The following is a 13386-nucleotide window of genomic DNA, read 5'->3' on the forward strand; positions in this document are numbered from 1 at the left end:
TCTATTCACTGTGCCACCTAGCTGCCCCTCATAAATTTTATGAAAACAACTATAAAACACTTTCACAAAAATAAAATCAGATATAAATAACTGGACAAATACCAATTGCTCATGGGTTTTCCAAGTTAATATAATAAAAATGACAATTTTATCTAAATTAAATTACTTATTTAGTGCCCTATCAATCAAACTTTCAAAAATTACTTCAGTGAGTCTTGTGATAGAAAATATCACCCACATCCAGAGAAGGAATTGTGGAGTTTAAATGAAGACTAAAGCTTATTATCTTCAATTTTTAAAAGTTGTCCTAGGTATTATGTAATTTTGTTATCTCTAATACTTTCTTCTTTTTGGAGCTGATTCTTCTCTCATAACTCATTTAGTATCAATCTGTGTTTAACATAATTTCAAATGAGAGTCTACATCAGATTGCTTTCTCTCAGGGGGAGGGGGAAGGGGAGGGAGGGAGGGAGAAAAATTGTAAAACTCAAAACAAAGCAAAAAAATGACTGATAAAACTACAATTGTATGTAGCTGGAAAAACAAATAAAACATTTATTTTAGAAAACAAAAGTAAATTGGAATGATATTTGCCCTCCTTCATTCCTATAGTACTTCTTCTCTTTCATATTTTGTTGGGTTTATTTTATTTATGCCTTGACTTTCTGCAACTCATTTATTTCTGAATCAATCTTTTCCTTTTTCCCTTATCTAGGGACCCATCATTTGTAATAAAGGTTAAGAAAGAAACAGAGAAAAAAAGTGATTCTGCAAAATCAACCTACATCATGTTGGACAATAGATACAATATTCTATCATAATTTCCCTCCTCTGCAGTGAGGGCAGGAAGGTATAGTTTCTCAGCTCTTCTCCAGTATTAATCCTTGTCATTATAATTACAATATTAGAGTATGGTTTTCCTAGTTCTGCTTATTTCAATTTGCAGTAGTTCCTAAAAGTTCTCTGCTTTTTTCACAATTTCTTCATATTCATTATGAGTTTTGATAGATAATCATTACTATATTACCTTGGACAATCATTTAACTTCTCTTATGCTTTTCTTCTGTCTCTATAGAGAGAGAGTTAAATTAGATAACCCTGGGGCAGTTAGGTGGCACAGTGAATAGAGCACTGACCCTGGAGTCAGGAGAACCTGAGTTCAAATCCAGCCTCAGACACTTAATAATTACCTAGTTGTGTGACCTTGGGCAAGTCATTCAACCCCTTTGCCTTTCAAAAAACTAAAAACAAAAAGCCAAAAAAAATTAGATAACACTTCAAGTTACTTATAACGCTAGAGTTATGATCCTTTGAATATTCATGATTCTTCATATTTCATTTACAGTAATTCAACAAGCATATCTACCTGGTCCTTTAAAACTCAAATGTGTTGTTCATCTAAAAGCAGTTAATATGGAGCAGAAGATAGAGCACTACATGCAAAGTCAGGAAGATCTAAATTCAAATGTGATCCCATGTACTTCCTAGCAAGTTGCAACCTTAGTTTGCTTCAGTTCCTCATAAGTAAAATAGAGAAAATTATAGCCCCTACCTCCCAGGATTTCCATGAGTAAACAATGAGATATATTTGTAAAGTTTAAAGTTCCACATAAATTCTATTGCTGTTGCTGTCACCATCATTATTTATTAAAATACTCTGGGACAGGGCATTTGAATACAACAAGAGGAAGTACATGCTTTCTTACTTTCTTCTTACTCTTCTTGGCCATCAGTCTCCCTACACTCATTTGTGCTCTGTCATCATCTATATATATTCACTACTCTCCTTGTCAGAGAAAACGGAAAGAAAAAGAATTGACCAACTCTACCTTCTCTGTTTTGGATAGGACATCCTGTCCATATTGAGCAGTTGTGGTTCCATACATCCTCTTCTCCCCAATATAGCTTTTTTAAAAAAAATCCTTCTTTATATACTTAGCTTTCTTCACCAGAGTTGTAGACCTCTTGATACTCTCTTTGCTAAACTATGCCATGCTCTTCTAATCCTTCTTATGTACTGTTTTAGATCTACTTATTTTTTCATCTAACTGAATTTTATTATCTGAACAATAGGTCTCTTTTATGCACTTGGTCTTTGGTTTTATTGTCTTGCTGGCTAGTCTTTTGTAACCACTTTTTTCATGGTTACAAATCTCTTCTGGGACCCTACAATAACACAGAACTTGATACATTTAATACTGATGAGGAAAATATTTATAATTTCATTTTATTGTATGTCAGATCAACATAATTATATTTCCATTAGAATAATGAGGATTACCTTTAGATGTCAAAGAATGGCAAAATTGCATTTTCCCTTTTTCATTAAAGTTTAAAAAATGATATTAAACATTATACTATACTTGGGGAAAAAGAAGCTTTTGATTGATTTTAAATTAAATTGGCACTTTGTCTTGTATTATTGCATCTTATTAGCATTAGCATTTAGGATTTTTTATTTTGCTGCATAAAATGTTATTCAACATTTTGCAACTTTATAAAAGGCAAAGGTTTACAATTCTCACTTCAAATATATTCATTTATTTTAGTTTTATGTTTTACAAAAATGTTCCTATTCTCAATGTCCATGTTATATTATCTTACTGTACAATATTTCTATATCCTAATAGGGCACAGTTCTCAATTTCATGATTTAGATTCCTTGCACTGATTCTTTTGCATTCTTCATGGCTGAGAAATATTTAGCCCATATAGTCCATTGCTGTTAACTGTGATTTTAACCTCCATGTGCCTCCATTCACCCATTTCCAAAAATGTGGGAATATCTCACAATGGCTCTACTGAGGATTAGCCAGAGTAATTCAAGTGTTTTGAGAGCTTTAAATGACTAACCCCTTGAGACTGAAGTATTCACACTACATCTGAGTGTTTTTAGAATGGCATGGCATTTCTAGAGTCTCTGAATGGGTGGGGAGAGGGGGATTCTCATTTTGTCCTGCTGCTTTGTTTCCAACTTCAACATATCATGGTCTATTACCAGTCACAGCATGGGAAAGGACTTCAAAGCAAGAAAAGGTAAAACAAAATATTAAACCCTAGATCACTTTAAATAGCCATTTTTCTTAAAGACTGAGAGTGGTAAACCACTGATTGGAAATTGTGATCCAGGGAACTTTAAGCAGAATAGGTTAAAAGGGAAAACCTATGTTTTCCTCTTACATGGAAAGAATGGAATTTTTCCTTTACCTTTGTTCTGTTGAAATTCAGCAGAAAGCAAAAATTGTTTTCATTTTAATAGCCTCTTTCAGTAAGTTCATTTGATTGCCCTTGAGAGATGATTAATGGTTCAAATTCTAGAATTCATTAGAAAGAAAGGCACTGGAAATCATTATCATGTGGAAGTGAAAAAATGAATGAGGTGCTTGGGCAAAGTATTCACTTGACTTTCAGAAGTAAATTGTCATTGCTACCTGACTATAAAGAACCGAATTGCAGCAATTCTCTGAATAATTGAGAAGTTTTGCTTCAGTGCTTTACATTTTTCAGGCAGAGGTGTTTCTAGATTTCTTTTCTTTTCTTTTTTTTTTTTTTTTGCGTTATCTACTTACCCCAGTGATCCTCTATAATTTGAACATAGAAACTCAACATCAAAGAATATAATTTTAGTGGCCAAATGTTGACATTGGGTACAGGAACTTTAGCAGCATGGGGTTGACAAGGGTTATTAACTAGAGCACAGGTGCTATTTCAAAAATCACTTTTTCCCAAAAAAAATACATAAATAAAAACACAAGGTAAATCTGGACAACCTCTTATTATCAGATTATAATGGGAATTCTTGTCCATCTATGTCTGGCTAGATGGACTCAGAAGTTCTCTGAAATTCTGTTCTTCTGGGATTCTGATATCTTCTAAGTTGCTTCTACTGCCTTTAAGTGCACAAGCAAGCAATGTGAAATGTTTAAAGACAGATAAGGACCTGGGTAGGAAAATAGAAACTTTTTGATGTTTTCTTCAGTGCAACAACTATTGTTGTTAGTATGTTCTTCATTTTCAAAGAGCATGAATGACATCACAAGGTAATATCCTAACTTGCATGTGAATTGGATTTAAGTGAGACAGAGTTGTACAAAGACTCTTATGGTATCATTGAAGTCCATTGGCAGGACAAAAGTCAGGATGACTAGTGAAGGCTGAGGATGCAAAGGATGGTCTTGGCTCCTTTGATGTATAACCAAGTTTTAAGCACTTCACAGCACTTGCTTCAATTACCTTCATGGTCACTGAAACAAATTGTTCTCATCTACCTGTTCTACTAATAAGAGTCTTCACATGCTTGGGGTTGACATTCTCTCCAACTCATCAAAGGGTTTAAAGACAATTGGTTACCATCAACCATTAGCCTGCCTGCTGAGATTGTTTTACCTAGATTTGGCTGCTGTGCATGCTACAGCTTCCTGGAGCCACAGGTGAGAGTTGGATGAAGGTGGACACTAAAGATGCTTGAGTAGCTCCGAGAGAATGAGTAGCTCTGAGAAAGGCCCAACAAGCCTTCACACAAGTGGAACTAGTCCTCTCTGAACATCCCATTTATACTTGTATAGTAATAAGAGTTTAGAGAGCTGTGAAGAGGTCAGATATTAGAGACTATACTTAAATCTTGGGAAAGTTCTAATGCCTATGTCTATTTTCTACTCACCAATGTCTCTTCGTGGGATCAAATCTCTATTTTTCCCATCTTATTGTATGAGTTCCACTTCTTAAAATCTCTAGTTTATTCAAAGCTCAGTTCAGACTTAAAGCTTTTTAATGATTTCACTACTACCACCACTCTAGTTACTAGTCTTTCCTACCGAAATAACCTTTAATTTATTTTATGTTTATGTTTGGTGTATTCAATTTTCTGTTAAAAGAACATAAGCTCATAAACAGCAGTGTTTTGGTTCTTGTCTTTGAATTTCAAGAGTTTAGTACAGTTCCTAGCATACAGTGGGTGCTTAAGTGTTTCCTTGATTGATTGATTGGAAACTCAGCACTGATGCAAATTAGAAACTGAACAGTAATTGCCAAATTAGTAGGAAAACTAGAAGTACCTAGTAGAATGAAAAATGCTGTCCAAAGACAGAGTTGTGGTCAACTTCAGGTTTTACAGATGGTGAAAGAAATCAGAAAACCCTGGATTAAATATGCATATAAATATATAAATGCTCACTTCTATTGAAACATAATTTATTAGAATCATAGAACTTTAGTATTGACAGGGACTAAATAGAACATCTAATCTTAGACTCTCATTTTATAGATGAAAAAACTGAGTTATATAAACTACCCAAGGTCATATGATTCCTGACTCTCAATCTAATAGTTTCTTCAACAGATCTGAATGCCTTCCAAGATTCTTCTGTAATTCAGATATTATTTCTCAGTTGAATGCTTAGATAATATGTCATTGCTCATGTATTTTCATTTTTATTAAATTGTGATTAATTTATTCCCACAAAAATATCCAGATGTGAAAGATAATTTCCTATCTGAATATTGTTGGTATTATAGATTAGGTCTGAATTTTCATCATTATCTGAGAACTAGGGAATGTAATCATGGCAAGATCATGGTTTATGAAGCACTTTGTAATTGATGAAGCACTTTCACTTATGAATTCTAATTTGATCCTCCCAACATCCCCATTTGGCAGCTATGGCATATATCTGTGTTTTTTGTATTTAACAGATTAGGAAGCTCAGAGGAAACAACTTCTGGTTAGTAAGTGGCAAAGCCAGGACAAAAACTGGTCTCCAGGCACCCAGTATAAAAATTCTTTATCATTTGCTTTCCAACAGTATAAGTTGTGTCACATTGTGATATTTATTCCTAAATATAGCCAGTATCAGTGAAGTTCTCCCTAGTTCCAAGTCCAGTTCTCTTCCCACAAGATCATGCTTGCTCTCACAGGACTAAAGATGGGGAAGGCCTGTGATTTCATTGATGTAGAGAACACAGGGATGAGAAAACTCCCTCTACCAATGAATACTGTTCTCTGCAACTTGGATTCTAAGAGAGTTATCCAAGCTTTAGGAAGGTTCAGTGATTTTCCTGAGATCACACAATCACTATGTGTCAGATGTGGGATTTGAAGCCAAGTTTTCTTGGTTCTTTCCAGTTCTCTGTCAACTAATCTGTGCTGCCTCACATAAATATTTAATCATCTATTTTACAAATGAGGAAAAAAAAGGATCAAAAAGGATTAGTTTCCAATGGTCACTCAATTAAGAGGTATCATAGTCTCACCTGCCTTGGTTCAGAGTATGATGCACTGTTAAAAATATTGGCTTGCTTCTTACAATAATATTATTACTTTTAATTATAGTATATATTTAGTGTTATATTAGAGTATAAACTACTTGAAGGCCGGGACTATCTTTTTTTTCCTTTTTTTTTTGTATCCTCAGTGATTAGCACATTGACTGGCACATAGTAGGTCCTTAATAAATGTTTGCTGATCAATTGGTTACTTAGTTTTACATGACAATTGTTATTTTATTCTTTTCTAAAAGTCTTTAACCCCGATTTCACTTTACAATCCAACAATTGTAGCTGCGCAAAGCTGATAATTTCCTCCTCCAAAAATTCATAGGCAAGGGGCGGCTAGGTGGCAGTGGATAAAGCACCAGCCTTGGAGTCAGGAGTCCCTGGGTTCAAATACGGTCTCAGACACTTAATAATTACCTAGCTGTGTGGCCTTGGGCAAGCCACTTAACCCCATTTGCCTTGCAAAAAAACCTAAAAAAACTAAACAAAAAAAAATTCATAGGCAAGAAGTTAAGTTCTAGCAATATAATTCACATGCTCTTACTATAAAAATTCTGGGGTCTGTTTGGAAGTAACTCAGTGTTCAAACAACTGTCATTTGCTAATGTAGTCCAATATTCTGGGCTATAGAATAACTAAAATTCAGACTTGACATGAGTTCACTATTGGAAAAATGGTAGATAATTTAGTGAGCCTGGGAAATCATTAAAGTTCTCTACACCTAATTTCTTCATCTTTAAAATATTGGAAATAATACTTGCTTTGTCTCACAGGATTATTGTAACAAAATTACTATGTAAATAAGTGATATGGAAAATGAGTTATTCTTATAACCATTAGGTTGGAAAAGATGTCAAATGAGAAAAAGGACAAATGATGGAAGAGCTATGGAAAAATAGGAACACTAATTCATAGATGGTGGAACTACAAATTGAGTCTGTCTAGAAAGCAGTTTGGAATGCTCTTCATATAGTCACAAATAAATCAGAGAAAGAAGAAAAGGATCATGTAGATGAAAATATTTATGGCAGATCTCTTTGTAGACATTCCAAATTGAAAACTAAGAGTATAACTAGGAAATTATGGTACAGGGATTTAATGAAGTATTATTATTAATTAATGAAGTATTAAGAAATGAAGAAATGATAGTTTCAGAAGAAATTTCTTTGAACTAATGAAACTTCTATAAGTTTCAAAATCCTTATATGAACTAATAAAGAATGATATTAGCAGAACTACAAGAATAATTTACATATGAATAATAGTTTTATAAAAAATATTAAAAACTTTAACCTTAAAAGAGATTTAAACTAATACTGTCATAAACTCTTAGTCCAGAGGACTAAAGATGAACCATACCTCTGCCAGAGAGATGATAATTTTAAAATCCAGAATGAGTTACATATTTTGCCAAATGTGGGAATTTGTTTTGTTGGATTTTTTGTTGGATTATGCAGATTTGTTGTGTTTTTTTAAATTATTATTCAATAGGGAGTCAAGTGGGAGGAAAAAATAATTTTCTTAATAAAGAAGCTTTTTAGGGGGTTATCATTTAGAAAGAATTTGAAAATTTGGTCAGTGACTTTAGTAAAGTTGGGAGAAGTTTGGGGAAATGAGGGAGAAATTTGTTGAATATACAACAGATTTGTCACATTGACAGCTAAAACTATAACAGTATAGATGTCTAAAAGCCTGATAATAACAAATCAAATAAATAAGTTTTAGAGATAGCCATATATAAATACAAATTAATACAAGAAGGGATGAACAGCACAAAACTACCACCACCACCCACCTACTACATACATACACATTTACACAAGCATGAAAGTATAAAAGATAGAACAGTTGTACCAGAGTTGAGTTCTGAACATGCATAGATAAATGGTGAAAGGAAAAGAAGCCAATGGAAGAGTATGTAAGAGAGAGAGGAGACCCATAATACTTGTTTTCTATCAAGACTTTAAGAGTTGTACAGAGCTTCCATATACATTTTTCTTATTTGAGCCTCACAGCTCTGAGGTAAATGTTACAGATATTATATATTCTTTAACAAATGAGGAAACTGAGGCTCAAGAGAATTAAATGACTTGTTCATAGTAATATAGTAGGCAAGTTTCAGAGGCAGAAGTCAAACACAATTCTTGCAGATTCCAGGTTCCTCTTTCATTACCTTAAATGGGAGATTTAAAAGTATCATTAAAGCCATAAGAGATAAAGTTTAATCAAGAAAGGAGTGATCAATATATTAACACTTTCAGCCAAGAAGTGAAGAAAATGTAAAATGGACTGTGAATAAAGAGAAAATAATTGATAAACTTTAAATAAAAGAAAGATTATTTTGTGAAGTTTTAGAATAGTCTTATGGTAATTTCTATCAATTAGAATGATTGAACAATGAAAGAACAGTTTTACAAAGCAGTGAGCTGATATCACCAGAAGTGTTCACGAAGAGGCCAGGAAAATGATGTAAAAGAAATATACCAGAGGGAGTTTGGAATAGATAATCTGAAAAAAATCTAAGTATAAAATTTCAAAATTTAGGGCAGCTAGGTGGCGCAGTAGATAAAACACCTGCCCTGGAGTCAGGAGTACCTGGGTTCAAATCTGGTCTCAGACACTTAATAATTAACTAGCTGTGTGGCCTTGGGCAAGCCAGTTAACCCCATTTGCCTTGCAAAAAAAAAAACACCTAAAATTTCAAAATTTAAAGGAGTAAGTAGTGAGGAAATAGAATTGGTAAAACCCTTAAGAAATTTAGTCATGAAAAGGAAGTGAGAAAGAATTGATGATGAAAGGGAGTAATGAGCAGAATCAATTGAAGTTTTTGTTTTAAAATGGGTTTTTTAAGTTTAGACGATGTGTGTGTGTGTGTGTGTGTGTGTGTGTGTGTGTGTGTGTGTGTGTATGTGTGTGTGTGTGTGTGTGCATTAAAATAAAAGGAAAGAAACCAGGATAGAGCCCCACATTCAAGGTACTGAGGAGTCTATAAGTGTTAGAAGATGACACTCAAAAATTAACACTACATAAATATATAGATATTGGTGCCATTGAACCCTGCTCTGAAGAAGAGATGAGCCTTTTAGCTTATTCCCAAAGCTATGTCAGCACAGTCATCTATCCTTCCGTGCAAAATAATGTATTTAAGGAATCTTTTTTGAGGGGGAGCATGGGACTGTAAGTAGGGAAGTGGCCACTAGCATTATAATACATACATTTTTAGTCATCCTGAGCTCTCTTGGACTTTTTCTTGAGCATCCATCTCCTCTAGGCACATATTTCCAATGTCAATAGCATCAAGAAAAAGCTACATTATTTTCTAACTCTTACATCCCACAATGGATTATGTTTAGAAAGAAAACATATAAATCAAGTGACATTTTTTCGGAGGTGCGTTCTTTTTATCAGCAAAGAGCAAGAACATTTGTGACTTGATAGAGAAAGAACATGCCCTTTTCAGGTTGAAATGTACTTTTACCTCTGCTACTGGTTTAGAAATGTTCTTGATATACACAAAGGATTTTTTTAAAAATAAAAATGCAGTGCCTCAGGGAGTGCCGCTAGTTTAAATAACACATGAAAAGTATTTATGAGCCCCTTTTTATGAGGTGGTCAAAGCAAAGACCATCCAGCATGTAACATAAGACTGGCTTAAGAAGAAAGACTTTCCAAACCACATTGGAGAGTTAAGCATGAATGGAATTTTATTTCAGTCTCTATTGCTTATTTAAATTAATGATGTTTTCAGATGGGGCCTAAATGATAATGCAGATCAAGGTAGGGCTTGCCAGGAATAGAATACACTACTCTATTATTCAAAGAATGTTATTAAGTAATGTTGAAATAATCTGAACTAAAGGATTTAGCAAAAGTAGGTTTCTGGACAATGATGTGGTGTGGAAGAAAGAGTAGTTATAATAAGCAGAAGTTCATTTTGAGATATCTGGAGTGAGAATTTTGATAGGTCTAAGGTTTCAGGACAGTTGTCTCTCTGTTTTCATCTACCCATCATGTTTTGTGAATGTGGCAATCCTATTTAATAATAGAAACTAGCAAATTGTTCTCTATATACACCAAGGGCCCCACAATGTTATTACCACATCTCCTTCAGTCACCATGGTCTTGTCATACTATGATGATGTAGCTGATCCACCAAGAGTAAAGTGCAAACCTTGAGGGTTTTTCTTTTCTAGTTGTAAGATTTGAATGGCTTTGCCAAGCACTCCACAAAACCAAAAGCATGTGTCTGTTAGCCAGTTGGCATACTGAACTAGAACAAAACTAACCAACCCACACAGGAATCTAACCCAGATCCATGGCCTCACTGACACCCTATTCATACCAACCTGAGAAAATTGACTGTATAATGAATTTGAATATTTTAAATTCCCTTGCTTAGTCAGTAAGGAATCCTGGACTTAATCCAAGTTAATAGATTTTCCACTGAAAAACTTGTCAATACTACCAAATCAACACAAAATAATAAGCTGAAGCTACATATCTTTTGTATATAGTAGTGGTAGAGATGCTCAATGTATTTAATTATTGAAAAAATGAATGAACCTACTCAAAACAACAATATCAGAAATCATACATTTCTAATTTCAAAAGTAACAAACTGGGTTCCATATTATCTTAGTTAAAGAAGAAATATGCTCTTGTTTGTGTGTTTTTATACAAAAGTCCTTAAATATGGTTAAAGGTTAAATGGAAAAAGGCATACACACACAATAATCAATGAATCATTCATTCCTATGGTGCTCAAAACATTCAATTTTATTTTTGAATGAATCAGAATTGATTATTTTTGAGTGATTTCAGAACCAACATGTCTTATCAGCTTCCCCACTCCCAAAATAGTTTGCCTTGTAACTTGATGACTCGATGACTGGAATTGACTCATCCAAGATTATCTTTATATCTTTTGAGTGACTAGGAAAGTGATGGTACCACTCAACAGTAACAAGTAAGTTAAGAAAAAGGTAAGGTTTTGTTTTGGGTTTTTTGGAAGAGAACCTGTTCTATTTATTAGGTAAGATATTAAGAAGTAAAAGTCATACCCCTAGAAATAAGTCACACCTACAGAAAAACAACTTACAGAAAATATAAGAGAGCATGTGATCATCTGCCAAATGTGGAGTACAGATTGTACCCTTATTTTGACAATGTAAGCTCTATTACTTGCTCAGAGTTCAGGCAAGCAGAACCTATGAATCAAACATTTTCAATATGTAGAGGGTCACACATAATCACAATTTGATTCCTTAAATGGATATAAACTTCTGCCCCCACCTTGTGTTAACAGATTTAAAGATGGTACCCCTGTAGGACAGAAAAATAAGAAGCACCCTGTTAATTTGTTCTTGTCTCAGACCCACTCAACCTTGCCCAACTTACTTAAGTTTAAGAACTTGATTTCCCCATCTATGAACTGAAGGTGTATTTGCAGATGAGGTATACCACACTTGTCTGATATTTATTTACACTATAATTGCAAACTACTCCCAGTTATATTCATTCTGTTTAATATGCTTTATAAGAGTCAGATGTGGAATTCTCTGTGGTTGTTCTTTTAACTCTGTAAAAACCTTAGGACAAAAGGAATTCAAAACTAAAAAGGAACTAAAAAAAACTGATTTCAGAATCAAATGTTTGAAATATTTCCCTTTCTAATTTGCTTTGTAGAGAAATGGAATACAGAGCATTAGTCCAGACTTCTTTCAAATGAATCCTAATTACATGCATGTGCAAAGCCATCAGTGAAGCCTAGTTTTGCAATTAAATGCTTGATTATGCTGAATCCTGGGTGTTCCTTATTCTTTGCATCTGCCTTCCTCAATGCACACAGTAGTCTCTTTGCCTTGAGCATAACTTCTTTAAAATGTTTAAAGGCCATATAAGTGTAATTGTGTGTCCAATTAGAAATCAAAATTTCTAAGTTTAAGCATGAAACTGAACCTCAATTCTACTCTGCATAGAAAATCTCAGCTGAGAAATTTTATAAGTCTCTAACCCATGGCTCTGCACCAACAACAGATGAACAGAGCAAGAAACGTGCTAAGCCTACATTCACTCAAGGCATTTGATTTGTGTCTTCCAGCATATTTCAAACTTGATGGTGCTCAAGTCTTTGAAACAGAATAAAGTAAGATTTAGTTATTTTCCAATAATATTTTGAAAGTCTTTAATTTCCTCCTACTGTTAAGAGTAGAGCAAGGAGGAGTGATTGGAAAAGAGTCTTTTGATTCTCTTACAATTTTATTTCTGACCTGAAGGGAATTGTTCTATAGTTTGTTTTCCTAACCCAAGTCTTAAACCTATTTTCTGAGTTGACCTATCCACTGAAAACAAGATTATTTCTTATAAAGAACTATGGATTACCCATTCACAAAGACAAATTTTCTCAACATAGCATAACAGTTTAGAAAATTCTAGAGCAAAGAGGCAATGCTCATTGATAGGTAAAAATCATCAGTAGTCATTTATTATTGTGTATCAGGGATTGTACTAAGTGTTGGGAGTATAAATGGAGATAAAAGAGTATCTTCAGTGATCTAACAGTCTAATAGGGAGAAAACATGGAAATAACTAAAGATAAAGAATTTATATGAGGGATAAATTAGAAATAATCATCAGAGGGGAGGTTCTAGAATTAGGGGAAATTAGAAAAGGCTTTCTATGGAAAATCTATAAGATTTCAGTTGGAATTTGAAGAAAATCTGAGAAGTTAGGAAGCAGCTAAATGAAAGGAGAACATTCCAGACATGGGGATCAAACTTAAAAAGTACCCAGTTAGAGGGGGCAGTTAGGTGGCACAGTGGATAGAGCACTGGCCCTGTAGTCAGGAGGACCTGAATTCAAATTTGGCCTCAGACCTTAATAATTACCTAGCTGTGACCTTGGGCAAGTCACTTAACCTCATTGCTTTAAATAAAAAAATATATTTGTTAAAAAGTACCCAGTTATGAGATAGAATATCTTGTTCAGACCAGTGTCCTTGTGTAAGGGGAAGGGTGGTGGGAGGAAGATTGGAGATGAGAGGATGTAATGAATATAAAAAAGACTAGAAAGGTAGGAGGGAAGGGAAAGTTATGATGGTGTTTGAATGCCAAACAA

Source organism: Macrotis lagotis, chromosome X (assembly GCF_037893015.1).
Source record: "Macrotis lagotis isolate mMagLag1 chromosome X, bilby.v1.9.chrom.fasta, whole genome shotgun sequence".
Taxonomy (NCBI): Eukaryota; Metazoa; Chordata; class Mammalia; order Peramelemorphia; family Peramelidae; genus Macrotis; species Macrotis lagotis.